Consider the following 12,309-nt stretch of genomic DNA (forward strand, 5'->3'; position numbering starts at 1 on the left):
AGTATTTAAAAACACTTAAAAACATGTCATTTTAAACCTATTTAAAAATGTATTAAATAAATATTTTTTTGTGATTTTTTTGGATGTTCATAAAATATATATATTAAACAAAGAGTGTGCAAAAAATGAAGTGGAAATGATGAATTTTGATTGGTTCAATTAATTGATGAAGTTGTAAAGAAAAGTGAAGAAAATAAGTGATAAAAAAATAGGGTTTGAACTCACGCCCTCTCTCTCACCAACCAAAACACTTGCCAAATAAGCTGCGCACGCAGCTTGTAATATACACGCTTTCATTCAATTATATTTAAAACTAACATTTGAAATTTCTGAACAGAAAATGGCGCCAAGAACACCATCCCCATTTGATTTTGAAAATTTTTAAAACTGAGTTGTTTGGATCAAGTGAATAGCCTATCTTGCTCGATTTTTCACAAGGAACACAATGGTACCATTTAATTTCATTTATTTTCACTCTAAGGCCATTGATTTTCTGATGAACACGAAGAACCCTAATTCTGAGATTGATCATGAAATTGTGTATGTGCAAGATAATTAGCAATTGATTGAGGGTTAATGATCCATGCATATGCAGAAACAAGATGGCAAAGCAATATTTTATTTATGATGCGTGTATGTATGAGTTTGAAGTTCATAGCACTTACCTTCAAAAACGGCCAAACTGGAGATTGAATTTCGAGCTAGGGGTGTTACAGATGCTTTGTAATGATCTGGATAGCTTCAATGATGATTATGGAACATGTCTGGATGCTTGGAGTGAACTGAATTCATCTGAGCAAAGCCATGGGAGCCGATCTGTAGTTGCTTGGAGTAAGGATCGAGCTTGATGATTCTGATTTTTTAGGCTATATGTGAGTGTTTGGATAGTTCATATGTGACATATATGAGGTGTTGGAAGTGTTAGTTTGGACAAAATTGAGCTTGAATGGATTTTGGCATGATAAGACTCATTTTATGTTCATATGGAGGTTGAAGAGTGATTCTGAGATATGAGGTGTTTTTGGGTATGTGAGTGAATCAAACAACTTCCATATGATGTTTAGGAAGTGTTAGAAGCAACACTTTGCTCAGAAATTGCAAGAGATGGTAATTGCAATTCTTCCTCTTTGAAACTCATGAAACTTGCAACTTAAGAAAGAAGAGAGAAAACCTATGATTATGAGGTTTTGGTGTGATTTGAAGAGTGATTTGAACCTCTATTTATAGGCCAAGGATTCTGAATGCAGAGCTTTGCAAGTTGATCAAAGAATGGTGATTTGGCATTTGGAGATAAAATGGAATCTTTCACATTAAATGCAAGATGGTTAAAACCTAAACCATGGTTAAAATTGGCTATGCTTCTTATCTCTTTCCCATCTGTCTCAAATCAGAAAATATCTTCCAATTATTGCATCTATGCATCATTACTTGGATCATAGACCATATGGTTCAAAACTTTGGCAAAATGACTTGAAATTTCAAGTGAAAATGATCACTAAATGCATAATTCAAAGCCATAGCTATGCTCCACATTTTTTCATGCTCTTGGACATTTTGGAAAGCTCATGTTATACACTTCAAAACCCTAGTTGAAAGTTTCTTCAAGACCTTTAAGGAAATGGGTGAAAAAGATCCATGAACTTTGAAGAAAGTGAGATTTTAAGTGAAATTTTCAAAAGATACCAACTTTGAAGCTCCATATCTCTTAAATGGTTGATCTTTTGGAAAATCATTTTATGTGACAAAGTTGTTTATTGGATCAAAATCTACAACTTTCATGTTGAAAGTTATTTTCAGTTTGTAGGTGAAATTTTGAGTTATTCCCTTCCAAAGTTTGGAAAAAATCCTTGAAAAACACTTAAAAAATTTTCAAAGTATGAAAGTCAAACTTTTGACTTTTTTATTCTTGGTTGATTTTCTTGATTTTTCTTGATCAAATGACTTCATATATCATATATTGATGATTCAAAACTTCAAAAGTCATGGTTGACCAAAATTCCCCAAAAGTCAATGGTGATCTTGTACAGTTGACTTTTTTAGACGAATCGCGTTTCTGGAGATTTCAAATGAACCAGGCTATCCTCACCAAATGAATGGTATGAGTGGATCACATTGAATTATTAGAGCACCTTGAGCCATTGTTTAAGTTGTGGCACCATGTTCTGATTAAAAAGTCAGTGGTTCAGGTGAATTAGGTCAAAAACCCTAATTGTCGTCCTGATGAGATTGATGACTGTGGATCTTGAATTGAGATGTAATTTCCATTGGATATTGTCATAGGGATTATTTGAAGATGATTGAAACCTTTGAGTGATCCCCTGGAGCTTTTTAGGGTTTCCCAAATGTGATCCCTGATTTCAGTCCCTGATCTATATCATCACATACATCTGTTTGATTTTGCTTGAAATCTTTTCATTATAAGCCCTGGGCTGTGCCACTTATGGCGCTTAGAATGATAAAGATGTTTTTTTTTGTTTAGCCAGCCTTGTGGCAAAAACAAGTTTGATTAGCCAGCCTTGTGGCAAAAACTTTCAATGAAGTCAGCCTTGTGACAAAAAGTTTTGATTAATCAGTCAGCCTTGTGGCAAAAGTTTCGACGAAGCCATCCTTGTGGCAAAAACTTTGATTAATCAGCCAGCCTGGTGGCAAAAAGGTTTGATTGATTAGCCAGCCTTGTGGCAAAAGAGAAATTTGATTGATTGATTGTTTGTGATGATATAGATGAGATACTCCTATCATAGAGATGATAAATGTCTAATCTCCTAGGGTATTTGATTTGGATATTGGGGATGCTTATAAGAAGCCCGTGGGTCCTTGTACGAAGCCCAAGAGGAGGCTATCCGAGGGTCCTTGCATTGTAAGCCCAAGAGGAGGCTATGGGAGGGACAAGTCGTTTGTACGAAGCCCAAGAGGAGGCGTGGTATAGTTGGTTTGAGCTCTTAGAGCGATTTCACCGGGAAACCATACTCTATGTCCTAACCTAAACTAGGGGAGATTCTTTGCACGAAGCCCAATAGGAGGCTATGGGGAACCTAGTGTTGTACTAAGTTGAACAAGCATATATAACATGAACAAACACATGAACAAGTATGAACAAACATGGACAAACATGAACAAGTATGAACAATTACATATATATATGTCAAGGTGTGTGTATATAATGGAGTTTATGAAGGAAATATACCTGTAAGCATGATCCATTTGTATACACGGGGGCTCGGGACTTATACTTGGGGAGAGGCCCATTGAGTTTATTCAGAAGCTATGTAAATAAGTATTTACAAAAGGGCTCGGGACTTATACCTACATGGAGGCCCATGGTATTTTTGGGAAGATTTAAAGAAAACCTTCATTTTTGATTCGTTATTCGAAGTTAAAAAACAAATTGATCGAGGTATGTACAAAAAAAAAGTGTATGTACAATGAAATACCTAATTTCATGTTAGGGAATGGGACTTATACCTATGTGGAGGCCCATGTTTTATTTCATAAAACATGGTTGATTGTTTTGTTTAAAAGCGCGAGGTTTTGAAAACAGTTTGAAAGTTTTTGTTTTGAAAGAAGTTTTTTGTTTAAAGAAAAACTGTACAAAGAAAAGGAAATGGACTTATACTCTCTAATATTCGAGAGGCCCAGTTGTTTTGAAAATCAATTGATCAATCCAAAAAGATTTAATCAAGAGTTTTTGAAAAGAAAAATCAAAAAGAAGAGGTTTATTTGTTTTAAAACGGCGATCACTTGTTTTTTTAACGGTTTGAAATTTTTGAAAGAAATCAATTTAATTAAGATGAAAGCAAAGATTATACTTAATTAATACCTAAATGATTAGGGTTTTGATCACAAAATATTTACAAGTAGTTAATTTTGAAAAAATCAAATGAAAAACAATTTTTTAAAGTATTTAAAAACACTTAAAAACATGTCATTTTAAACCTATTTAAAAATGTATTAAATAAATATTTTTTTGTGATTTTTTTGGATGTTCATAAAATATATATATTAAACAAAGAGTGTGCAAAAAATGAAGTGGAAATGATGAATTTTGATTGGTTCAATTAATTGATGAAGTTGTAAAGAAAAGTGAAGAAAATAAGTGATAAAAAAATAGGGTTTGGTCCTGCCAGGGTTTGAACTCACGCCCTCTCTCTCACCAACCAAAACACTTGCCAAATAAGCTGCGCACGCAGCTTGTAATATACACGCTTTCATTCAATTATATTTAAAACTAACATTTGAAATTTCTGAACAGAAAATGGCGCCAAGAACACCATCCCCATTTGATTTTGAAAATTCTTAAAATTGAGTTGTTTGGATCAAGTGAATAGCCTATCTTGCTCGATTTTTCACAAGGAACACAATGGTACCATTTAATTTCATTTATTTTCACTCTAAGGCCATTGATTTTCTGATGAACACGAAGAACCCTAATTCTGAGATTGATCATGAAATTGTGTATGTGCAAGATAATTAGCAATTGATTGAGGGTTAATGATCCATGCATATGCAGAAACAAGATGGCAAAGCAATATTTTATTTATGATGCGTGTATGTATGAGTTTGAAGTTCATAGCACTTACCTTCAAAAACGGCCAAACTGGAGATTGAATTTCGAGCTAGGGGTGTTACAGATGCTTTGTAATGATCTGGATAGCTTCAATGATGATTATGGAACATGTCTGGATGCTTGGAGTGAACTGAATTCATCTGAGCAAAGCCATGGGAGCCGATCTGTAGTTGCTTGGAGTAAGGATCGAGCTTGATGATTCTGATGTTTTAGGCTATATGTGAGTGTTTGGATAGTTCATATGTGACATATATGAGGTGTTGGAAGTGTTAGTTTGGACAAAATTGAGCTTGAATGGATTTTGGCATGATAAGACTCATTTTATGTTCATATGGAGGTTGAAGAGTGATTCTGAGATATGAGGTGTTTTGGGGTATGTGAGTGAATCAAACAACTTCCATATGATGTTTAGGAAGTGTTAGAAGCAACACTTTGCTCAGAAATTGCAAGAGATGGTAATTGCAATTCTTCCTCTTTGAAACTCATGAAACTTGCAACTTAAGAAAGAAGAGAGAAAACCTATGATTATGAGGTTTTGGTGTGATTTGAAGAGTGATTTGAACCTCTATTTATAGGCCAAGGATTCTGAATGCAGAGCTTTGCAAGTTGATCAAAGAATGGTGATTTGGCATTTGGAGATAAAATGGAATCTTTCACATTAAATGCAAGATGGTTAAAACCTAAACCATGGTTAAAATTGGCTATGCTTCTTATCTTTTTCCCATCTGTCTCAAATCAGAAAATATCTTCCAATTATTGCATCTATGCATCATTACTTGGATCATAGACCATATGGTTCAAAACTTTGGCAAAATGACTTGAAATTTCAAGTGAAAATGATCACTAAATGCATAATTCAAAGCCATAGCTATGCTCCACATTTTTTCATGCTCTTGGACATTTTGGAAAGCTCATGTTATACACTTTAAAACCCTAGTTGAAAGTTTCTTCAAGACCTTTAAGGAAATGGGTGAAAAAGATCCATGAACTTTGAAGAAAGTGAGATTTTAAGTGAAATTTTCAAAAGATACCAACTTTGAAGCTCCATATCTCTTAAATGGTTGATCTTTTGGAAAATCATTTTATGTGACAAAGTTGTTTATTGGATCAAAATCTACAACTTTCATGCTGGAAGTTATTTTCAGTTTGTAGGTGAAATTTTGAGTTATTCCCTTCCAAAGTTTGGAAAAAATCATTGAAAAACACTTAGAAATTTTTCAAAGTATGAAAGTCAAACTTTTGACTTTTTTATTCTTGGTTGATTTTCTTGATTTTTCTTGATCAAATGACTTCATATATCATATATTGATGATTCAAAACTTCAAAAGTCATGGTTGACCAAAATTCCCCAAAAGTCAATGGTGATCTTGTACAGTTGACTTTTTTAGACGAATCGCGTTTCTGGAGATTTCAAATGAACCAGGCTATCCTCACAAAATGAATGGTATGAGTGGATCACATTGAATTATTAGAGGACCTTGAGCCATTGTTTAAGTTGTGGCACCATGTTCTGATTAAAAAGTCAGTGGTTCAGGTGAATTAGGTCAAAAACCCTAATTGTTGACCTGATGAGATTGATGACTGTGGATCTTGAATTGAGATGTAATTTCCATTGGATATTGTCATAGGGATTATTTGAAGATGATTGAAACCTTTGAGTGATCCCCTGGAGCTTTTTAGGGTTTCCCAAATGTGATCCCTGATTTCAGTCCCTGATAGTTCAAAACCCTAATCTGATGATTTGAAATTTCACTGTTGATCAATCCTAGTGTAGGAGATGTCCTGAGCCAATGGATTAGGTCAAAATTATGTACTTGGGGTCTTGACGTCATGTCCCAGGTCATTAGGTCAAATCCTGAGTAAAAATTAGGAGTATGCTATCTTTAGTCAAAACCCTAATCTGATCGATTCAGAGCCTTTGAGCTTGTTGAAATGGATTTTTGAGGACCAAATGTTGATTGTTGATGAAGATAGTTCCTTTGAGATGAAGGGAGAACAAAACCCTAATTGGTTGTTACTTGTATTGATGAGTGATTTCTTGATTAAACCTTGCTGAGCACAAGTAGCAAACACAAGCTATGCAATTTGTTAGAGATGAAAATGATGCATATGCAGATGATATGAGATGGTATCTTAGGTCAAAAATTGGGGTATGACACAAGTGACTGCCCTGAGTACTTGTCTTGGGTTAATGAAAAACCTAGAAGTGTAACATCTGAGGGGGGTAAAAATTAGGGTATGACAGATGCCCCTATTTAAGTTTCTTTCATCTGGAGGGAGAAAGATTTATATCTTGATCTCTCCTGTGTGAAAGAGACTTAAATACCAAAGAATGCCCGAATTTTGGGCACTCTTGAGATGTTGCAGTGGTAATGAAACATTCGCCCATGACTTGATCCCTTCAATGCACTTCGCGGGGGATGAGGAGGCAAAATCCTGTAGAAATGTGTCATGTGAACTTTGGTGAATGGATGGCAATGTAGAATGCGCAATCCATCTTCTTCAACTAAGTGTTTACTACTTAGAAAAAGGTAAACAAACTCCTCTAGCTTCGGATGTTTTAAACGAGAAACTGGATTCTGCTTGTAATTTTTGGACAATATCTCAGATAAAGAGAAAATCTCCAAGGATTAGTTTCCTATCAAACTTCTAGCCTATGTCTGTCGGAGAGATGCCATTAGATGGATGATAAGAAACTTCATCATACTTTCCTTTAATGTGATGTATTCAAAGAAAGCCATATGATCTTGCGTCCTTTTAAGGAGCTAATGACTTTACTTGAAAGCGGATGAACTGTCTTCAGAATGAAAACTGCCATTCACTGACTTATGTTGGAGAGTTGATAAACTATTTTCTAGGAGGAAGACTGCCATTTGTCGACTTTGACGGGGATTAACGTCCTGTAATTAGACAAACTGCTCCTTGTAAAAGGAACTTCCATTCATCTATTCTTTGGGTATTTTAATCAAAAGACAAACTTTCTTTCTTTGGGAAAGACTGCTATTTGTCGACTTATGCTGGAGGAATCTGAACTATCTTCTTGACGAAGACTGCCATTCATTGGCTCCGCTGGGGAGTTAACAAACTGCTTTCTAGGAGGAAAACTGCCATTTGTCGACCCTGATTGGGATGAAACATCTTGTAATTAGACAAACTGCTCCTTGCAAAGGAACTTCCATTTGCCTATTCCTTGGGTACTAAACAGACAAACTGTCTTTCTTGAGAAGGATTGCCGTTTGTCAATCGCTAGGGGAACAAACTGTCTTTTGCTAAAAGAGACTTCCATTTGATGACCCTGCCAGGAAGTTGAAGAGTGAGCAAACTGTCTTCTGTTGAAAGAGACTGCCATTTGTCAACTTTGTTGAGGAATTCCTAAATGAAACGAACTGTCTTTGTGAAGAAGGCTGCCATTCGTTGACTCTGCTTAGGAAAAAGTGAGCAAACTGTCTTCTACTGAGGGAGACTGCCATTCGCTCAACTTTGCCGAGGAATCTTTAAGCGAAACGAACTGTCTTCGTAAAGAAGGCTGCCATTCGTTATCTCCGCTGGAAAAGGTGAGCAAACTGTCTTCTGCTGAAAGAGGCTGCCATTCGCTCAACTTTAATAGAGAATCCTAAAATGAACTGTCTTCGTGAAGAAGACTGCCATTCTTTACCTCTGCTAGTGAGAAAGTGAGCAAATGGTCGGATGATTGTCTTGCTTATGTGGTGATTCTTCCGAAGGCTTCTCCGTATTTGTTGTTGTTCTATTGAAGACTCGTCCACTTCTGGTGACTCGACTAACATCAGCAATGTTGACAACATATGGTAATGGTATTTCCTTACCATTTTCAATGAATGTAGCGTTGTACTTGTATGGTATAGCCTTGCTGGACTCATACGGTACAGGACCTGGTGAGTAGATGACTAACGGAGCAATTGCTGTCTTCCTACTGTCATACTTGACTTGCGTTGGTTCAAATTGATTAATTTGAGGAGATACGGTAAAGACTTCGTCATCTTCTCTATTGGCAAGAATTGTAATGGTATTGTCATCCATTAATTTCTGAATGTCGTTGCGAACGCGTAAACATCCTCGTGAATTTCTTCGACAGATTCTACATCTATTGTAAGGATGGAAATCCGTTCCAAAGTAGGCAAGTCCATTTAAAGTCTTATCGAACCTGACTACCGATCCTTCGAGATCTTCAACTCTGTAGATCTTGTATTCTCCTGGACATCCTTGAACCATGTTGACGTCGTATTCAGTTTTGACTCGGATGTGTTGAATTCATCCTAAGTCCATATGTTCTTGTAATGAAGCTTGAACTACAGCACATTCTTGATTATTCTTTGGATAAATTTCACATGTGAAGTAGTTGTGGGGTGGCACATGGCCGTACCCAGCTTGTCTAGCGTGCATCTCGACGAGATTTACCCCTATCTGACGAATTTCGTAGATTTGAATGACATTAGGGTGTTGATCTATCAAATTTACTGAAGCTTCTTTATGTTGCGGCAAAGGATTTGCTTGGACGTTAGGATTAGTATCTTTGAAGGATAGCATTCCGCTCTTCACTAATCTTTGAACGTCGGCCTTGAAACTGAAACAGTTCTCAATGCTGTAACCCGGTGCCCCTTATGATAAGGACAATATTGGTCAGCCTTGAACCACGGTGAAGATTCATATGCAGGATTTGGAGAATTCTTTGTCTGAATGAGTCCTTTGGCCAGTAGTGTTGGAAACAATTCCGCATGCGGCATTGGTACGGGGTCAAAAGCAGGATACCTTGGCACCCGATTATTGTAATTTGGAGGTCGAACCTGCTGCTGAGGTTGCTGCGAGCTTTATTGAAATGGTTGTTGAGAAACCTGAGGTTGATAAACTGGCGCTGAGTTAACAACCGGAGTTATTGTTGCAACTTGAGGTTGAAACTTCTTCTTTGCTTTGTGCAAGACATTGTTGACCTCTTGATCCTTTTTCTTCTGGAAAGAACTTCCATACTTCCTTGGACCAATAGAAGATTCTGGTTCTTTGTTCAAGCGTCCTTCTCGAACTGCTTCTTCTAAACGTACACCCATGTTTACCATCTCGGTAAAGTCACTTGGAGCACTGGAGACCATTCGTCCGTAGTAAAATGGACTTAGAGTCTTGAGATATATTTTTGTCATTTCTTTCTCTTCAAGTGGAGGACAAATTTGAGCAGCAACTTCACGCCATCTCTGAGCGTATTCCTTGAAGCTTTCTCTATCCCTTTGAGTCATGGCCCGGAGTTGATCTCTGTCGGGAGCCATATCCAAATTGTACTTATATTGTTTGACGAAGGCCTCTCCGAGGTCTCAAAAAGTACGAATCTCTGAACTGTCCAAGTTCATGTACCATTTGAGTGCAGCACCAGTCAAGTTGTCTTGAAAATAATGAATGAGCAATTGTTGATTATCAGTCTGAGTTGACATCCTTCGAGCGTACATCACGAGGTGACTTTGTGGGCATGAATTCCCTTTGTATTTCTCGAAATCTGGTACTTTGAATTTGTGAGGAATCTTAACATTTGGAACCAGACAGAGGTCTGCAGCATTCTTTCCAAATAAATCTTGTCCTCGGAGAGTCTTGAGTTCCTTCAGCATTTGCAGAAACTGTTCCTGGAACTCGTCCAATCTCTCATACACGCCAGCATCCTCACTGGGAGCGTGATGATATACTTGTCTGCCCGGTGGAGGAAAAGTATGCACAAATGGCCGTGGAGAAGCCATGACAGCAGATCTTGGTATCTCAACATTCTGTTGTGTGAAACCCATTGCTGTTGCTCTTGGAACTTCAATTTCTAGAGGTCTGTAACCCTCCGGTGGTTGCATATCCATTGTAACTCTTGGAACTTCAGAAACTGGGGGTATGTACCCTTCGGAAGTAAAGTTATACGCCATTCCCCAAGGTCGGTTGGGCGGCATGGTATACTTAGGAATAGGAGTAGAAACAACCTCGGAAACCACAGTCCTTTGTGGTTCTTCTGGCGTTGGTTGACTATATGCAACTACCAGGGCTTCTACCATACTATTGAGCCTTTCAACAGCATCTTTGAGAGTAGTAATCTCTTCTCTGAGTTCTCCATTCTCTTGCTCTAAGTCGTCCATTCTTTTCTTACGACTTGAACGAGTGTTGTATGAATGAGACAGCTTGAATGTATTTGTTCACCTCCTTCTCCTCCTCTCTTTCTGGAGAAAGGAAAGTGACGATTAGATCCACGACAATTCTCGTGTCAGTGCATACGACTAAAGCGATGCATGATATGTAATTAAGTTAATAGGAAACACCATAATTACGATATGAAACATCAAACTTTTTATTAACTAAGCGAAAACGCCATTTTTTACACACTTTGAAAAGGGAAATACAGAGAAACAGAGAGAAAGGACTCTAAAACTTTGACGAAGAGCCGACTTCACGTTCTAACATTTTCTTCTGTTTCTTGAGCTGAGCGTTCTCTGACGTAAGCTGATCGATGATCCAAGAAGCAGGAGGGATATGATGAGAAAGAGATGTTTGTGTCACTTGTCGATCGAGTACTTCAAGTAACTCATCCTTCCTTCTTAGGATGTTCTGAATCTCAACATTTTCCGTGTTGAAGATTCGATACTTGTTTCTCCAAGCATTCCTTTCTTCACACACCTTGTTTAATGCTGCTTGCAGTTTCTCAACATCGGTGGAGAAAAGGAAAATTGGTTCCCTTAGAGGAATAGGTTCTTGACGCTGGTATGGCACCCCGAGCTTGAATGCTCTGATGCGTACCCATTGAAGGTAAGGATCCAGGGAGATTCAAAGATGTTTTCCTAACAATCTTCTTCCTTTTGTGTGAACAATACGCCAGGCCTGGACAATTTCCTTCTTCAGCATGTTGCCATGATCGTCGATGTTCTTGAAGAACAGACCCTCCAATTGAATACTACTTGGTATGTTTTTCATGGGATAGCCGTATTGACGACGGGCCAAAGCTGGATTATAACTGATTCCTCCCTTAGTTCCAATAAGGGGTACGTTGGGATAACTTCCGCAACTGAAGATGATCTTTGTTTTGTCGTTGTCAGGACTACACCAATCAATATCCGTATGAGTGAGGGATATGATTTTCTTTTACCAGTGAAGGCCATCCCTCATGTTCTAGAAAGTTCTAGACTTTGGTAGGTGTGAGACGAACCATTCGTATAGCAACGGTACACAACATGTGATTAATCCTCCTCACTGCAGGTTTCTTGAATGCACAGAGTGGTAAGCATCCGCAAGCAAGGTTGGAACTGGATTTCCAATTAAGAAGATCTTAATTGCATTGATGTCGACAAAATTGTCAATGTTAGGAAACAAAAACAATCCGTAGATAAGAAATGCCAAGATTTCCTCAAAAGCACTCATATCTTGGATGCTGCCGAAGTACCGAGCTTGTTCCAATAGGAACTTGGAGGGTAATCCTTGAATTCCTCCTTTACTCACCATATGAGTTCTGATGTCGACTACGTTCAAGGGAGTAGTTGCTGCAATGATAATGTCGTCAAGATTCTTTTCCAAACCAGAGTATGGATCTTGCGCGTACACGGGTATTCCAACCAGACGAGAGTACCCCTCCAACATAAGCATAAGTTGATAATCTGGAAAGGTGAAGCAGTGATACGTTGGATCGTCAAACTGTGACAATGTGGGAAGGATCCCATCCACAATGTTAGTGCTGAGAAGAGGCAGAAGTTTTCCATACTTCTCCTTGAAAGCCTGGGGGTTGA

The sequence above is a fragment of the Vicia villosa genome, unplaced genomic scaffold (genome assembly GCF_029867415.1).
Source record: "Vicia villosa cultivar HV-30 ecotype Madison, WI unplaced genomic scaffold, Vvil1.0 ctg.000739F_1_1, whole genome shotgun sequence".
Taxonomy (NCBI): Eukaryota; Viridiplantae; Streptophyta; class Magnoliopsida; order Fabales; family Fabaceae; genus Vicia; species Vicia villosa.